This window comes from Rattus norvegicus, chromosome 7, assembly GCF_021556685.1.
Source record: "Rattus norvegicus strain SHRSP/BbbUtx chromosome 7, alternate assembly SHRSP_T2T, whole genome shotgun sequence".
NCBI classification, from domain to species: domain Eukaryota; kingdom Metazoa; phylum Chordata; class Mammalia; order Rodentia; family Muridae; genus Rattus; species Rattus norvegicus.
The window spans coordinates 79,357,501-79,376,214 of NC_141540.1; the positions used below are offsets into that span (position 1 = coordinate 79,357,501).

At 43.8% G+C, this 18,714-nt stretch overlaps 1 protein-coding gene and 1 long non-coding RNA gene across 11 annotated transcripts in view; one reads left to right on the forward strand and one right to left on the reverse strand.

Annotated features, from left to right (window-relative positions):
• Azin1 (antizyme inhibitor 1) overlaps positions 1-7,844 on the reverse strand; it is a 26,822-nt gene extending 18,978 nt beyond the window's left edge. For 7 of the 9 annotated variants that reach the window (XM_087558845.1, XM_087558849.1, XM_087558847.1 and 4 more), the window contains exons 1-2: positions 7,454-7,812; positions 3,390-3,527 (exon numbers count right to left, since the gene is read on the reverse strand). The gene's annotated coding sequence lies outside the window, so the exon portion shown is untranslated. 9 annotated transcript variants of the gene reach the window in all.
• A 3,682-nt stretch (positions 7,845-11,526) lies between these two features.
• LOC120093640 (uncharacterized) lies at positions 11,527-18,149 on the forward strand. 2 transcript variants are annotated; one of them, XR_015625491.1, is made up of 3 exons: positions 11,527-11,658; positions 17,431-17,555; positions 17,644-18,149. It is a non-coding gene; the product is annotated as an uncharacterized LOC120093640 (long non-coding RNA). The 2 variants fall into 2 exon arrangements; XR_015625490.1 differs by lacking the exon at positions 11,527-11,658 and adding an exon at positions 13,679-13,808.
• Positions 18,150-18,714: the final 565 nt, after the last annotated feature.

Genomic DNA, 18,714 nt, shown 5'->3' on the forward strand with positions numbered 1-18,714 from the left:
GATTTAAAACCTTATCCTGAAACCAAGTGTATAATAGTGTATGTCTGTAACTACAATGCTTAGGGGGGCTGAAGCAGGATTGAAGTTATTTCCAGTCAAGCATTGGCTACAATAGTGAGATCTTGACTTTTATTTATTTATAAATAAATGCCAGGGAAAGGGAGAAAAGAAAACCCATCCTGATGTCCAATCCTAGGGACTAATTAATACCTGCACAAAACTACTACCAGAGTACTGGACACAGATCAAATATAGTTCATATAGTCAAATATCAAGTATTTCCATGAAGGACAATGTTTTAAACTCTTCCCAAGGCTTCCCAATATTATTGTTGAGCAGAAGATTAATCCTATGATTCCCTACTTGCAGTCCAGTGACACAAACTATCATACACAAAGATACTATATTTCTGAGGAACTATATTATTCTAATGGAAAACCTTGAAACAATGTATCTATGAATTTATTAAGAGCAATCATGGGGTACATGTTAGATATTATGTAACACTCTACAAGAGATTGAGTTAACATGGTACTTCTAAAACAAAATTCAAGAACATTAAAACGAAATAGACACAATAAAAATAGCTTCAAGTCAGCACAGATTCAGGTTAAGTTTTTCTCCCAAATTAGTTTAGGGTTGTCACATGCAGCAAGCCTAACACTTGTGTTCAATTCTAACGACCTTCATGGTGGAAGGTGAGAACGCCTATAGGTTGTCCAGTCTGTGGCATATGTCTAGACAGACACACAGACACACACACATCTCAATAAACAAATGTAAATATTTGCAAAAGAACAGATACCAAAAAATAGCCCTCTCATATCCACACAACAATAAACAAGTCCAATACTGAATGTTCACTGAAGCAAAAAATGAGTTAGGTTTCCATACAAACTGCCAAACTTGGTGGCACAGGCCTTTAATCCCTGCACTTGGGACAGAGGCAGGCTGATCTTTGAGAGTTTCAGGGCAGCCTGTTACATGTAGTGAGTTCCTGATCAGCTAAGGCTAGTCTCAAAAGGAAAGAAAAAGAAAAGGAAAAAAAGTTTGTTTTTCTACCTTACATCTACTATCCTCTGAAAAGTCTACACCCATACTCCAGTATGTCTCTCCTCTTCCCTGGAGCACCTCTCGTTTCTATTCATCCCTACCCTAAAATCTGTTCAAAATCTTTTTTTTAATAGGCTGACAATATGACTCATCTGGAAAAGGCACTTGACATGCAACCTGGAAACCTGAATACCTAGGATTCACGTGGTGGTTTGACTCCCACAAGCTATCCATTAACCTCTGTAAGTCTGCAGTGGTATGTGTACTACCACCCCACACTCCTCCCCATGCACCAATGTAAAAAATAAGCCCCAACTGGTGAAAACAAAACAAGCAAACAAGTCCACCTTATAATCTATTATTTATTACAATGAATGAGACAGAGTCTCATGTGGCCCAGACAAGAAGCCATGAGTTCCGACCCACTCTTTATCTCCCAAATGCTTGGGCTGTGTACAGTGCATGGTTCTGAAACTTTTTATTCAATAGAATCTATATTATAACCAGAATATTACACAACTTTAACCTTTCAGTTTTCCTGAGACATCTCCCATTTCCTGCCCCCATCTTTGGCACCAGGCTGGCCTCAAGCTCAGAGATCTGCCTACCTCTGCCTACCAGATGCTGGGATTAAAGGTGTGTACCACCACCACCTAGCTTGATTTTTCTCTTTTTAAAAAGAATACTTTATTGACTACACTACAAAGGAGCAACAAGCTGAGGAGTAACTTGAAACTGACCCATCTGAGATTTTTCCTAGTACTGCTATTTTTTTTTCTTTTTTTCGGAGCTGGGGACCGAACCCAGGGCCTTGCGGTTGCTAGGCAAGCGCTCTACCTCTGAGCCAAATCCCCAACCCCCCTAGTACTGCTATTATTCCCATGAAAAACCCACTTAAGTTTCAAAACCCCAAATTTCAATTTCATGAAACCTGGAAGCAGAATTTCTAACTTTTTACAATGTAGTTATTTGTATGTGCAAGTCATGTGTGTACACAGAGGACAGAAGTAAATTTCAAGTGTTGTTTCTCAAAAATCATCCACATTTTCAAACAGAACCTCTCACTGCACCTAGAGCTTATCAATTAGGCTAACCTGGTTGGTCAGTGAGTCCCAGGATTCTTATCTCCATGGTCCCAGCACTGGATGGTAGCTGGAAATGGTGGTATATATAGCACCATAGATCTGTGAGCACAAATCTAGCCTGCTTTATACAGGGCAGCAAGAGCTATAGTGAGAAAACTCATTCTCTAAAAAAGAATTAAATAAACAGATAGATGGGCCCCTCAAACTTAAACAAGCTTACTAGAAAATTAAGTTCCAACAGTGGCTCCAGTCTTAATCTATGCACAGAATATCAATTAGTTAAAAAATATTCTTGACTATCTAGAATGTGGCATGCTGGGAGTCTCAAATATTATCTTTCAAATAATTGGTTTCTACAAACTTAGATGAAACCACTTATGAAAGAAATATACAACTCTTGAAAAAAAATAAAGCAAAACATTTGACCAGCAAGGTGTGTTACTGTATGTTACTAGGAAACACACTCATACTCTTAAGCTTCACAGGTAACAGCACTTTCTGCCAAGTCTGAAGACTTGGATCTGATCCCTGGAACCCACATGGTAGAAGCAAAACTTCTAAGTCCTATGAGCTACCCCCCTCATCACTTTACACACTACACACAAAGGGAATGTTTTCTAAAATGTCTTTGATTCTGGGGAATGTTAACTCAATGCAGCACATATGTAGCCCTGGATTCAATTTTAAAAAGTCTGAGTTTTTTATGATTCAGCCAATACTTACACCTACTACGTATGTGACTGAATGAGAAATTATATCCTAAAGTCAAAATCCATTCTCCAAATCATATTAAAACCTGGACTAGTACAATTTAAAGAAGAGATTTTACTTATTTGTACTTATCTGGTTTATGCCCATCTCTGCGAATGAGAATGTGCATATGCATGCAGGTGCCAGGAAGTCAGATGGGATGTCAGATCCTCTCAAGCAAGAGTTATAGGCAGTTGTGAACAACCCAACAAGGGTGCTGAGAACCAAAATGGGGTCCAAGAACAGCAAGCACTCTCCACTAAGCTGACCTCAATAAAGTATCTTAATACACTAAATATAGCAGTACTTATTATACATTCAAATCAAAGTTACAAGTGATTCTATTGTTGGTAAATAATACATATAACATACCAGTCACATCTGTTAACTAACCTGTTCAATTTTAAGAGTCTGAAGAGGGAGAGATAATTCCAAATTCTGAGAAACACTGAAGCAGTATTTCAATTGTATTAAGATCTCCTTGGATGTGAAGATACTTACATGGACAAGTTAGGAGATGGAACCCCCCTATCATCAGCTAGGTTCCCAAGGTGGCTCAGCGTTAAAATCGAACTGCTCTCTATACAGCACTTCTCCTAGGCCTTCTGGGTAGTTGTATACTCGGTCAGAAAGTTCGCCCTAAAGAAACAAAGGAAAATAGAAAGTTCTGTGTTTTAAAAATTAGGTTGTAATTCAAGCAGTTTAATTTAAATGACTTAATAAATTTTAGTTTATTTAATAGTGTTCTATTAAAGTGACATTCCAGTTGTTTATGGTACCATATACCTGTAATCTCTGCACTCGGGAGGCTAAGCAGGAAGTTCAAGGTCAGCCTAGGTTACATAGCTAACTAAGTCCTATCTTAAACAAAATGACAAAAATGACTTTAAATGTCCCAGCACAATCTTGGAACTACTTGGAATACCTTTTAGGTCAAGTTCATAGTATGCTTTGCTACAAATTCCTACTACAATACTAAAAAGTTAGACATGGTGGTACACACATGTAATCCCAGGATTTATGGAGTATTTTACGGATTCATAAAGACATCTTACCTAAGCAAGATCTAGGCAAATCTAAACAAAGTAAAAAAATATTCTACCTAATGAGGAAAACTGACCACTCTTAAAAGCATTCAGGGGGCTGGGGATTTAGCTCAGTGGTAGAGCGCTTACCTAGGAAGCGCAAGGCCCTGGGTTCGGTCCCCAGCTCCGAAAAAAAGAACCAAAAAAAAAAAAAAAAAGCATTCAGGGTTGCTGAGAACTCATATCTGATGTATTGCAATGCGTGACCTAGGGCTGTAATCTTCAGCACTTGAAAAATCATTGAAAAAGCACAGAAAGATCAGGAGTTGAGGGCCACCCTCACCAACATAAGGAGTTGAAAACTTAAGTCTAGGCTATATGAGATGCTATCTCACAACAATTTGTAAAAATTATGACTTTCCGATTCTAAATAATACACTGAACTAGCAACTTTGTTACCATACTATATATTGAACCCATGGTCATCGTGGATGCAGGTACTTGACTAACAAACTACATTCCCAGGTTTTAATCTATAAAACATTCTACTTCTTCAAACACCTAATTTTAAAAACCTAATCATGCTAGGAATTAGCTCATCTTAACTCTCCTAAGGAATGTAACAATTATCCTGTACAAGACATCATTTTCTTATTTTACTGTTATTTTGCTGCTTACAGCAATCTCAGATCAATGCTGTGAAACACTGAGGACATGAAACTTTAGACATTCACTAGTGTCCTTCAGTGATAGCTAAACTTTCTCATTTAACAGAGATAGCTACTAAAAGTATGCATAGGGTAAGGTGGGCCTTAACATACAGAGTGAACGCAAATGTTAACCTGGAAAGAGAAAATATAAAGGAAGGGGAAGTGAAATGAGGATGAAAGGCAATATGGGAAAAAACCAAATTCCTAGCCAGGCAGTAGTGGCTCACACTGTGAATCCCAGCATTTGAAAGGCAGAGGCAGACAGATCTTTGAATTCCAGGCTGGAACTAGAGAGTTCCAAATTAAAACATTGCCTGGCCCAGTGCTTTTAGGGAAGCAAGGGCTAGTCAGATCTGAGAGTTTGAGGATAGCCAGGGCTGTACCGAGAAATCCTGTCTACAAAAAACAAAACAAATTACTTTTGTTTGAAAGACAAATTACTTTCCTTTAGAATGACCTGTGTGAACTGGGGAGGAGGTGGAGATAAGCTGAAAAAAGCTGCCTTAGACTGGCTGGCCCTAAACTTTTGTCAAACCCTGATCCTCCTGCCTCCACTTTCTCAAGTGCTGACTGAGATTACAGTGAATGTCAGGATCAGGATCACAAATGTGCTTCTTCCCTGCTTTTTAGAGCGCTGGAAATCAAACCCAGGGCTGGAGATTCTAGGTAAGCACCTGACCAACTGCAAACCTAGCTCCACCTTGACACTCCTCAAAACTGTTTTCCCCTCGGCATTATCGTCACAAATGTTACTACTATTTCTGCAACTTTCCCATTTTTTGTTTTGTTTTACTTTGGTTGGCTTTTGGATTTTTATTGTTTTGTTTTGTTTTTTGTAGACAGGATTTCTCGGTACAGCCCTGGCTATCCTCAAACTCTCAGATCTGACTAGCCCTTGCTTCCCTAAAAGCACTGGGCCAGGCAATGTTTTAATAAGTATGCTATTAACTTATTAACATACAAAACCATGTTAAATAAAAGCCTTTTACACAAAAGAGGACATATCAATTGATTCCATTTAAGTCTTGATATAAAAAACAAGATAAAAACAGAAGACTAAACAGGCCTCACACAAACTGAGGTGAACTCACTGTCAAGAGCTTTGTGGGGGTGTTAACAATGTTCTATATCTTGACAGATTTAAAGCTGTCTCTCCCCTCTTTAGACACAGAATTTTGCTTTTAAGTGGCCAAGGCTAGTTCCAAGAACTTCCTGGAATTACAGTGTACAACCCCCTGAATCACTTTGTTAAAACTTCCTAAACACAATAAAAAAAATAAACAACAAAAATAAAAAACTTCTTAAACACAAGCCAGACTGGTCCTGAGCCTGTAACCCTAGCACCACGCTGATGTGGGAGGTAAACTGACAACTCAGTCTGGGTTACAAAGTGAGGCCCTGTTTCAAACAAACTAAAAATAAAAACTAATCAAACGGAACAAATAAGTAATGGGAATTTTACTGCCAATTACTAAAAGCTGAGTATAGAACTGTATTTAATATATTGGAATACTAAAGTTAGAGCTATGAACCATTCTGATGTCTGAAATGCAGAATTAGTAAGATGGCTGGAAGGTAAGTATAGCAAAATGTTAGCTGTGGAATCTAAATTGGAAAGTACCACTCTGATTTCTTTGTTGGGAATCATACTAAAACCTTAGGAGAGAAGTAAATTGATTACTCGATTAATCTACCATTTTTTATTTAAACATCCTTTTCTACTTAATGTGAACTCCTCAGGGTACCAAGCATTCTGTCAGATCTATTTCTGCCAGGCTAGTTCATAGTCCACATAATCCTTTCCTGAGTAAGGGAGTTAATCAGCTCTCACCCAGTCTATATATTAATGGTAAAACACGACAGTACACAAACAACCTAACATCCACCACAAAACTGAGTTCAATCTGTTCAAATACCTTGAAGCTGTAAACACCCCCCCCTTCTTGGTCGTTTAACCAGTAACAAACACACGTTCACGATATATGATCCCTGTAAAACGTTTCACCACCACCAACTGCTGGCAGCCAACATAGCCCTTAATAAGCCGCATCAACCTACCCCTTGCCCTCTTTCTGTCCCGCGATCACAGCGAGGACTAGAAAACGAAGCCATGGTGACTAATCTCCAGGCTTCAGGAGGTGACTGGGGTAAGTGAAAGCGACTTGGCCCAATCAGCAGAGCCGCAGGGGCGGGGCAGCAGCGCCGAGGTTTCCAGAAGGGGCCAAAGGCCTATTCGCTTGCTACTTGACACCGGGGCTTCCCCGCCGCCGGGCCCCGAGTGAGGTCAACTTTCCACCGCCAGAGGGGGAGCGCGCACTCTGCACCCCATCCCCCGCCCGCAAGAATCCAGCCTCCTCCCAGCTGTCACCAGATGCCGGCTCGAGGCCCGCCCCGCTTCATTCATAACCCGGAGCCCCGGCCGCCGCAGCCGGTCCACTCCGCACCACAACCCCCTGCAGGCACTGAGACCGAGAGGGGGCGATGGGACCCCCCCAGCCCTCAGTGCTGCCGCCGGACCCCCCTCCCCGGAAACAGCAATGCACCACGGGAGTGGGGTGGGGGCCGCATGCCGCCGAGAAGGAACCGCGACCACCGCCAGCCTGCCCCCGAGCGCGGGGCCCCACGCGCACACGCCCCCTCGCCCAACCGCGGCAGGCTGCCGCCCAGAGTCGCGAGGCGCTCGCTGCCGCCGGGGCCACCGGCAGCCGCCACACACACCGGCGGCCGCCATGTTCGAGGCCGCCGGCTGCGGGGCACTGCGGGGACACCGAGGGCGGCGTGGCCCAGCCCAGGCGCCCGACCCTCCCGCGCCCCTAAGCCCGGTACTCACGTGAGATAACGGCCCAAAGAGTCGGGTAAAGCGTCTTCTCTTTTTCGGCGGAATTTTTAAAGAGGGATGTGGTTACCTTGAGCAGAAATACCCAAGGCGGCCTGGGCCATAGGCTGCGGGGACGACGTGGGGGAAACGCGCGGCACCGACACCAGCTGAGCAGCAGTGGCGGCGGCAGCCGGACTGGAGAAATGGAGCGGCGCGAGAAAAAGAAGAAAAGCGCGAACTGGGTGGGGAGAAGATTCAGCCTCGTCACTCCGCAGAGCAGCAGAGCGAGAAGGATGAGAAGAGCAGAGCAGGCGACAACCAGGGAGAGAAACGGAAACACCGCGGCCGAGAGTTGAGCCAGAGAGTGTGGGAAGGCGGCGCCGGAGACGCCAGTATTTATATTGAGAGGGCGGGGCTTGCGACGTCACAGACGGCTGGTCTGCCGCGCGAGAGGGGTGGGGCCTGTGCCGCCGGGGAATGTGGGAGGGGCGGAAGAGGAAAGACAGCCTTGCGCAGTTAGGGGGCCAAGGGGCGGGACCACTGGGCCTTGCAGGTGCTGGCCGGGCGCTCGCTTCCCGCCCTCGCGCTACCGGCCGCTCCCCGGCGGGTTGCTAGGCTCGTAGGCGGGGCAGAGGGCGCGCGGCCCTGCGGATCGCAGAGCGCGCCTTCGCCCTTGAGGCGCCTGCGCTCCACGCTAGCAGTTAACGATCCGCTTTGTGAACCGGCGGCTAGTTCATGCTAACAGCAGCCTTCGGGACGGTCCTGAGTCCTCGGCTTAGCGACACCAGTATTTCACGAGAGGCGGGTGGGCGCCATCACGGGGCTTTCTCTGTGCACTAGTTTATGTAAGAACTGTAGACATGCCCGGGGACTGTATTCCGAGGAAGAGGTTCCCGCCTCTCCACGGGATGCGGAGCTCCGTTATGGAAACGGGTTCCCCGTGGCCAGCAAGAACCAGTCCGGTGTGGTTACTGAAGCTTTGATCGCACCAGAATGTTCCTCAGTGTTCGCGTGTTGCAATATGGTGCAGTAGAATTTTTTTTAATGTGGCTTTTCTTTGTCTTCATTTTCAAAAAGGATTGATGCAGTCATACCTAACCCTGTTAAAATGGGGCAGTGTTACTAAAGTTACATGACTTTAAGGTACATCTTTTTAGTCCCCTGTTTTTCCCCTTTGAAGTCATTATTTTTTTAATTCTTTTGTTTCTCTCGAAAGGGTTTCTCTATGCAGCCCTAGCTGTCCTGGAACTCCCTCTATATACCAGGCTAGCCTTGCATGCTACCTGCCTCTGTCTCCCAGGTGCTGGTACTAAAGGCATGTTCCACCACACCTGGCCTTTTCTATTCTTTAATAAACTTTTATTACCAAAGTAAGATGGCCTATGTAACCTTAAATGGCTCACATTTAAAAAGCCTTTTTCTAGCTGGATGCAGTGGTGCATGTCTTTAATTTCAGCACTAAGAAGGCAGAAGCTGGTGGATCTCTTGAGTTCGCAGCTAGCCTGGTTTCTAGACAGCCTGAGCTACACATTGTGAGACCCTGTCTGGAAAAAGCAAAACAAAACAAAGGCCATTTTAGCACTAGTGTCAGTCCTAGCCTGCTAAATCTTTGTAACTCCAGACTCAGCACAATGAATGGGAGGGACAGGCAGACAGGGTACTTCTCTGCAGCTGAAACTGACCTCCAGTGAGTCTCCTGCCTCAACTTCAGGGGGTTAGATTACAGACTTGTGTCCTGTTTACGATGCCCCTCCAAAGTGAGATCTTTTAAAGTAAGACCCTGAACCCCTCTCCCCTTCACATTCTTTCACTCCATTCATCTTGTAAGCAGTTTAGTAATAAATCCACAAGGTAGAAGGAAAGGAAGAGCCCTTGCAGGTCTGGTAGGGCCAGAATGTTTCAGAGGTAGAGAGCATTACAAGTTGGGAGGTGTGAGCTCAATTTCTGGTTTTTGTTTTCCCTATTCTTGACATGTCTTAGCTTTTTCTTACCTCCTCCCTCTCCATGCTTCTCTCCCCTCTCCTTTTCCTTTTTCGAGATAGGAATATGTTGCCCATGTGGGCCTTGAATTCATTTCAATCCTAAAGTGCTGAGATTTGAAGTTATGATCCACTGTGCTCAGCCTCTAACACTGTCATTATGTTCTGATCCACTCAGACCACAGCACCTTCCCAAGGAAGCTTTAGCCCACCTGAACACACCATTTGACATTTTATTTACAGTCTAGCAGGAGAAATGGGATGTTCGTATAATAACCAAATTATTGGCAGAGAACAAGGTAAATACTGCAAGGAACTGAGTAAAAGGAAGAAGTGGCTGCATCTGAGAAAAAAGTTCCCAGGAAATAGTTCAGGGTGAATCCTAGGGCCTATGTTCCAGGGAAACAGGATTCTGAGAGCCAGTGTTCTGGCAAAGGAAGCAGATGAAAGAAAGGACAGAAACGGGTGGGTAGGAGAACTGGGAGTGGCCTTTCTGCTTCAACTCTAGAGGCATTGGTCACAAAGGAGAATAAATAAAAAGCTCTGTGAGGGAGAGATTGAGAAGGGATGAGAACTTGTCCTGCATTCTAGAAACATTTTAATTAGGGGCCTAGTTGAATATCATACTCATAATGTCACATACATATGACTAAATACCCATGATATGCTATTTTTATTTGATTCGTGGTCTTACTATGCAGCCCATACCTCCCAGTCATCCTGACTCTGCCTCCCTATTGCTGGTATTAGAGCGGCATACCACCACACCCAGGTAAAGAGATGTTTAAAAGATCATGCAGTGGATGGCAAAGTAGAGAGATAGTTTGGCAGAAACAAGCACAGTCTTACTAAGAAATTCAGCATGTTGGTGCATGTGTATAATCCCAGAACCGGGGAGGCAGAGACAGGAGGCAAGTTCCAGGCCAGCCAAGTCTCCGAGGTAAGACCCTGACTCACAGTAGTGATACTCACTCTCATCACCCTCACCTCCAAAAACCCCAAAGCGGATGTGATGGTACATTCATGTAAGCCTAGCACTGAAGGGGGAAAGGAGTAAAAAGCAGAAAGAGTGCCATAAATTTTTAGACCATTTCTACTTCAGCTTGGATGATGAGCCTCCTCCTTCAAAAGAAAGAAACCCAAATTCAGATAGTTCCCTGGAAACAAGGAAATGTAGAGCCCTTTGGTGAGAGTTTGGGAGCCTTTGTTACGGAAACAAATGAAATGTTGCAGTGTATAGGAGATGGATGTTAAGCAGAAGATCTAGAGAAATGCTAGGAAGAATGGCCATGGGCAGAAAAAGCCAAGAGTTCTGGTTAGAAAGCAGAGACTTAGAGGAGTATAATCTCAAGTCACAAGAGTGGGGTGTTTGATTCAGTACAGAATGATTGTCATGTCCCTGACATAGGATGAAAAAGAGCTTTTGGTGTTAGCAAGTGGAATAATGTTGATGAACGCCAACCTCACATTGTCTGGTTTTTTTATTAAAGGCATTGGGAAAGACAATCTTGAGAGTTAATTCCTTTTTAGAAAATATCATAAAGGTGGGAAGAAAAAATGAGTTTTGACAGGAAGAGCATTTGAGAACCAAATACAGTCATTAGTGGAGAAAGGGTCAGAAAAGGTATTTGAGATTTCCATGTCCCAGTTTCAGTGGAGTAGGAGGGCAGGAGGTTGCAGGAGTTCAAGTGAGAAAAACTTAAGGACAGAATGCTGACCCCTCTGGGTGGTAGGTTACTGAACTGGAGCCTAATCCAACATTTACAGCGGGAAGGATTCAGCAACATAATTGAAACTATGTAGCCATGTGTATTCAAATCGAAAGACCAATGTTACCTTTTAATGAACACAATAGAAACTTGTTGAACTAGACAACATAGTAGGGAACTAAGGGAATGATAACTATCTAATGAGAACAGCATATTTAATTATGTTCGAGGTTTGGGGTTTGGGTTATTTTGCCAAGTTAGGTTACTCATACACAAATCCACAGGCAGTGCCAGTGAAAATATTAAACAGAGAGGCCCAAGATTAAAATCATAATTACATTTACACTTAGGTCATTTTGATCCATTGATTCAAGCCTACTTGCTTCTGTGCCAATAGATTTTTTTTTTTTTTTCCGGAGCTGGGGATCGAACCCAGGGCCTTGCGCCTGCTAGGCAAGCGCTCTACCGCTGAGCTAAATCCCCAACCCTGCTTCTGTGCCAATAGAAAAGATTGCATTTATAGATAAAGGTAAGTCACTCAAAAATAGGGAAGCAGGGGCTGGGGATTTAGCTCAGTGGTAGAGCGCTTACCTAGGAAGCGCAAGGCCCTGGGTTCGGTCCCCAGCTCCGAAAAAAAGAACCAAAAAAAAAAAAAAAAAAATAGGGAAGCATAAAATCACTAGTCTCTAATAAAAATCACATGTAGTCAGTCACATAACTAAATATAACCAATAATAACTGAAACCTCAGTTAATAAGAACTGTGGTTTGAATGCTTACATCCTGATGTACAGTATTAGCAGGTGGAGCCTAATGAGAGGTGATTAGATCCTATGGGTAGAGTGATTGGATGAATGCCATTATGAAGAAAAGAGTTCCTTCTGTAGGAGCAAGTTCAATCCCCACTCCCTCCCTCTTGTTCTTGATACTCCTTATTCTATTAGGAGATCTCACAGCACAAGTGTCCTTACCAGATCCCAGCCCCTCCATCTTGGACTATTATAGCAATATAAAACAGGACAGTCTCAGAAGTTAAGGCCAACCTACACTATATAGCAAGACCCTGTTGATGGGGGAGGAGGGTTAATGCAAATTTTTAGTAAAAGGAGATTGCTAAAGTATTCCCTATTCTATAGAAATGGAAAATATATCCATTTTGAGTAAAACAAACACATTTTGAAGCATGAGGTGAGTGTGTGTAGCTCAAACGTAAAACATTGCCTAGCTTGTGTAAGCCCCAGGTCAGATCCTCAGTTCTGGAAAAAAAAAAAAAGCCAAGCAAATAAATAGAAAATATCTGATAGTCAGGGATAGCCTTTCATGAGTTATCTTTGTGCCTAGGAGATAGCAACAGGAGAACTAGGAGTTAAGGGTCATCCTCAGCTGCAAAAGTCAATCAAGGCCATTGCAGGTAACCTAAGACTGTGGAGGGTAAGGGGTTGGGGATTTGGCTCAGAGGTAGAGCGCTTGCCTAGCAACCGCAAGGCCCTGGGTTCGGTCCCCAGCTCCAAAAAAAAAAGACTGTGGAGGGTAGGGTGTGTGTGTGTGTGTGTGTGTGTGTGTGTGTGTGTGTGAGAGAGAGAGAGAGAGAGAGAGAGAGAGAGAGAGAGAGAGAAAGAGGGAGAGAGAGAGAACATTTAAAATGACTCCCACACAGATTGTCCTCTGATCTCCATGTATATACACACACACACACACATCACAGATAATTCGTAGTATTTAATACTAAAAAGTAAAGGTTGTTAAAACAGTTCTTTGCCAAGTATAAAGTTCAGATTATATACTGTTCTCTCTGAAATGAATATGTAAAAAGAGTATCCATTTATTTTATAAATCTAATTCCTTTACTTGGGTGGGGTTTCACTTTGGATAAGGAATACTTTTATTGTGCATTTATTTACACACAGTGTAGGAGCAGATCAATAAGATCATATTGCCATTCAGTCTATCGGTGCCCCAGCACTAGCCATCAGCCAGGTCCACATCTACCTAGAGACAGGATGCATGACAAACAAAGGGGACTAGATCCCAGTTTCAACTCCAAGTGTGAGAAGTTCAAGATGCCCTATTTTATTCCAGTGGTTGTGTGTGTCACTGGATGTAGGTCAGCATTTTAGCTTTTCTGAGTGACCTGGATGGTTTCTAATAAGCGAGTCACAGGCAATACTCTGACGTCTTCTGTTACTTCAAGAAACAACAGATTACTCACTGTTAATTTAAGAGGACTGATTTAGAAATCTACGTCAGAGGCCAAAGTGATAATCAGTTTTACAAGTTAAATGCAATCTTGCATGACCCATAACTCTGATGTTATGTCTCCCTGTGTTCTTTGGAAGTTAGGAAACCCTTGGAAAGTTAATCTCATTTGCACTCTGCTGCTAGGCAGTATATTGTTTGTTGGGTAAGACAATGCATAGTCAGGTTTGTAGCTCTTATCTCAAAGCTGTTGCCTGGGCTAACCTAACATTTGTGGTAGGGGCTTAGAAAATAGGAGCTCTGAAATCAACTTCTCTGCCTGAATTGTGGTTTTCTCTATATTCTTTAATAAGTAGTCTGGCTTCGTGAACTAATTCTACTGCCTAACTGATTGTTAATAATGGTATCAAGGCCAGTGGCTGAGCTGGTAAAGGCACCTGCCATCAAGGCTGAGAAGCTGTGTTCAACCTCAGGGACTCACATGGTAAGAGAGAATCAACTCCCCCCAGTCATCCTCTGATAGCCACACACAAACAAAACAAAATAAAAAACATCCCCCAAACCCTCAGAGATACAGGTAGCCCTGGATTTGTTCACAACAACAAACGAAAATTGGGAGGAAGAGAGGGGAGTGGAAGAAAGAGGTTGATGTGATTCTCAGCCTTTTGGTTAAGATGAAGTATAGAAAGAGAGACTGGAGAGATGGCTCGGAGGTTAAAAGCACTTGCTGCTCTTCCAGAGGACCTGGGTTTGATTCTTCAATACCCACATGTGTAGTTCCGGTTCCAAGGGATCCAGTTCCTCCTCCTGGCCTCCATGGAGGACACCATTTGATTGACTCCTCCTCATCTCTAAGAAAATTACTAATTTTGGGGAGGAGGAGGCTTTGGTGCACTTATAGTTCACATATATTCCCAGCACTTGGGACACTGAGGCAGAGGATTGCTGTGCATTTGAGGACAGCTAGAGCTGTATAGTGAGTTCCAGGGCAGCCTGGGTTGCAGTGTGGGACCATATCTTAGAATACAAAACAAGATGCCGGTGAGATGGCTCAGCTGGTGTGTTTGATCCCTGGAACCCATGTAAAAAGCCAGATGTGCAAGTTTACACATGTACTCACAGGACAAAGACGGGAGGTCGTGCCAGCAGAATGGCTGGGGAGCTCCCACCTTCCATGCTCCCAAGCCTGCTAGCAGCATAAAGTACCTATCCAGTCCCCCAGAGCCAGCAAGAGAGATCTCCTAGTTACCATTCTAGTCCTGTGACAAGACACGATGGCCAAGGCAACTTACAGAAGGAAGGGTTTATTTTGGCCTCACAGTGTTCTAGAGAGTGTTCTTATGCCAGCAAGCTCCAGGCATGGCGGCAGGACCAGTTGAGAGCTCATGTCTCAAATTACAAATAGGAAGCAGAGAGAACGAACTGGAAACAACCAGTCTCTAAGCTCTCAAAGCCTGCCCTTAGGGACAAATTTCTTCTAGCATGGCCATACCTCCTAAGTCTCCCCAAACAGCCACAACTGGGGACCAAGTATACAAAGCCCAGGATGTGGGGACAGCTCAGCCAAACTATCACAGAGAGAGACCTTGCTTCAAAATCAAGGTACAAAGAGAGAGCCACTCCCAAAAGTTGTCTTCTCACTTTCATAGGTAGCACAAGTATCCCCACACATGTACACACCTATTGCTGCCACCACTAATACTACTACTAGGAATAGTAACAAACAACTATTGCTACTACTACCACTACTAGGAACAGTAACAAACACCTATTGCTGCTGCTGCTACTACTAGGAACAGTAACAAACACCTATTGCTGCTGCTGCTACTACTAGGAACAGTAACAAACACCTATTGCTGCTGCTGCTACTACTACTACTACTACTACTACTACTACTACTACTACTAGGAACAGTAAAAAACACCTATTGCTACTACTACTACTACTAGGAACAGTAACAAACACCTATTGCTGCTGCTGCTACTACTAGGAACAGTAACAAACACCTATTGCTGCTGCTGCTACTACTACTACTACTACTACTACTACTACTACTAGGAACAGTAAAAAACACCTATTGCTACTACTACTACTACTACTACTAGGAACAGTAAAAAACACCTATTGCTACTACTACTACTACTACTACTAGGAACAGTAAAAAACACCTATTGCTACTACTACTACTACTAGGAACAGTAACAAACACCTATTGCTGCTGCTGCTGCTGCTGCTACTACTACTACTACTACTACTACTAGGAACAGTAACAAACACCTATTGCTACTAATAATAATAAAAGCAGCAAAAATAGAAAAACATTTGAAGAATGAATAGTTTTTTTCAAATTAAATTTTAGTCATACAGTAGGAATAAACTCCAAGTTTAGGAGTTTTGTGGTTGGGAGCTTAGCTGGCCGTTGGGGTTCATGCTTCACACCAGCAAGGCTTGAATCCACTCTCCAGCAGTCCCTGTCCCAAACACAGAAAAAAAAAGTGGGGTGTTTATTTTTGTCTCTAATTACTAAGAGTGTTTGCTATCCAAAGAAAGTAAATGAATTGAAAATGAGGGGCATTCTTATAGTACGAAATCTAGAGTGCTTAAGAAGGAGGAGGAGGAGCCTGGGTCATTGTTCTTTGTACACAAGAACAATGGGCCTTAACAGTAAATTGTGTCCTAAGTTAAATTTCCAGCTGCCAGTCGCCGCTCAGTTTGGGAGCTGACTTATTGCAGGAGGGTCTGAGTTGTGGTATCCCTCCACTTCCCAGGCACTGTAAACTTCTGATAGAAAGGTTTCTGATAGGAGGGTCACAGGACTATTGAACCCTGACATCCAAACTGTGGATGGTATAATCACTGTAAAATAATGAGCAAAATTGTTAAAGCACCATGGTCAAAAGGCAAATTCAAAGGAACTGGTATGGCTTAGGGCTGCCTCCTGGCTGCTTAGATCTCAGGGAGCCTGGTTACATAGGGAAGGGCTTGGGTGATCCGACAGCTGCAGACAGTAAACTAGACTGCAGGGTAGACTAGTTGAGTGACATGGCCTACACTGATGGCTTTCTCACAGGGAGAAACCATTGTTCTAGAAAAATCTATGGCCTACCCCAGATGGTGATGACACATCACTTTAATCCCAGCACTCAGCAGGCAGACCTGTGTGAGTTCGGGGCCAGCAAGGACTACAAAGCAAGTTCCGGACAGCAGGGCTACACAGAGAAACCCTAACTTAAAAAGGAAAAAGAAAGCCTACATCTTGTTCTGACATGGTTGACCCTTAAGCAAACTACAACACTTGCCTGATGGAAATCCCTCCATTCTGTTTATGCTAAGCATGCAGAATGCAGGAAAAAAGAACAACAAAAAGCAAAACAAAAACAACCCCCAAACTATCAGCAGTTGAAAATGCAAATGTGGTGGATGGGTGAGGGAACTATAGAAGTGGCTTAGAGGATCTGAGTTCAACTCCTATGACCTGTGGTCCCACTGCCTGTGAGTCCAGCTCCAATGGTCTCAGTGGCCCAGTGGGCACCTGCTCTCACACTCACACACTCACACAGACAAGCACAAAGATATGCAATTAAAAATAAATCCTCAAACCAATGCAAGCTGGGCTGGAGGGACAGCTCAGTGGGTAACAGTACTTGCAGGAGTCTGGCGAACTAAGTCTGAATCTTCACCATCCCCTTAAATAGTCAGAGAAGCAGGGCAAGGTGGCATACACTTTAATCTTAGCAGCTGATCCAGGCCAGCCAGGGCTACATAGTGAGACCTAGTATTGGATAAACAACAGAGGAAGGAAAAAAAAGTGAGGCATGACTGTGCAAGTGTCAGTCTCACTTAGCAGCTCTAGCTGGCTTGGAACTCACTATGCAGGCATAACTACCCTTGAATTCAGAGACTTACCTCCTGTGGGCTGGGCTTAAAGGTATTTGCCACCATGCCTAACTAGTCCCAAACCTTTTAAACTAACTCTCTTCTCTCCACCATTCATATGTAGACAAGGAAGGTGTGTCCTTTTCTTGATCTGAAGAAACATTTCTCTGCCTCAACCCACTTTGCACGGGTGTGTCTCAAACCGATCTTCCTTAAATGCTACTTTCCAGGGGCTGGAGAGATGGTTCAGCACTTCATAGCACCAGCTGCTCTTCAGAGGACCTGGGTTTAAATCCCAGCACCCACATGGCTGCAGACCTAGTCCCAGGGGATCTGATACACATAAAGGCAGGAGGTCTGTTTGCATGGTGCTCAACTTGACATCACAGATCTCTGCAGGTCCACAATTCCACCTAACAAACTCTGCTATTCCCGTTCTATAGAAGCTAATGTGGCAGTGCCTCCACGAAGCCACCTTCTCTCTTCACTGATGACAGTGTTTGGTGCCTCCTCACATTCCCTTCTCACATCATTCTTCTGTGCCTGCTGGAACACAAATGCATGGTGAGAAAACCATCCCAGACCCCCAGCCCTGTCCTGCCCCTCACTGAAATCCGGTCACTTCCTCTGCTGCCATCTTGAAGGAGACCAGAGAAAAGGAATTGCTTCAGTGCTTCTCCTGTGCTTTGGGAATGGGAGTCGGGGCTGGCCTTGTCCTGGCTCCATCATGTGAGATTAAGCCAACTACCAGGTCTGCCCAGCTCTCTCCCCATCTGTCCATGCCTGTATCAGCTGGAATCTTACTACCAAGAGTGTAAGAGAGAGGGCAGGGCACCTGGGTAATATTAAACCTCTTCTTCAGAATTAGTCTCTAAGTTACAGCTGAAAACCAGCAATCTTTTGTGTCTGCCATCCTTAAAGGGCATGTCAATAAAAGTCTTCAGTGATTCTAAGTGTCCCTACCCCATTCCAGGCATGGCCACCATATGCAAGTCAGTATGTATTCTTCCTCTTGGACTTTGTTTTGTTTCGTTTTGGTTTTCAAGATAGGGTTTTCTCTGGGTATCCTTGGCTATCCTAGAACTCACTCTGTAGACCAGACTGGCCTTGAACTCAGAAATCCTCCTGGCTCTGCCTGCTGAGTGCTGGGATTAAAGTCATGTGCCACCACTGCCCAGATATGTATCCTTCCTAACAGCAGTCTTGTCTCCCTTAAATCAGGCACTTTGTAGATTCCCCTGGGGCCCCTCACCATCTTCCCGCTTTTGATTTGCTCAACTCCAGGGACTCCAGCTACCCTACTCTATTCTGTACTAAGTAAGGTTTAGAACTCAATGCTGTTCCCTCTGCCTGCAGCCTCCTTGATAGTACTTCCCTTAAGCAAGTACTATCAAAATCACAGTGGCTCTGTTTTGCAGAATGTACTAAAATTCATAATCTTAAGATCTCAAAGAGACCTACAAAAATCTCGAGACCTACAATAGCAAAAGCAACCTTGAATAAGAACAAAAATG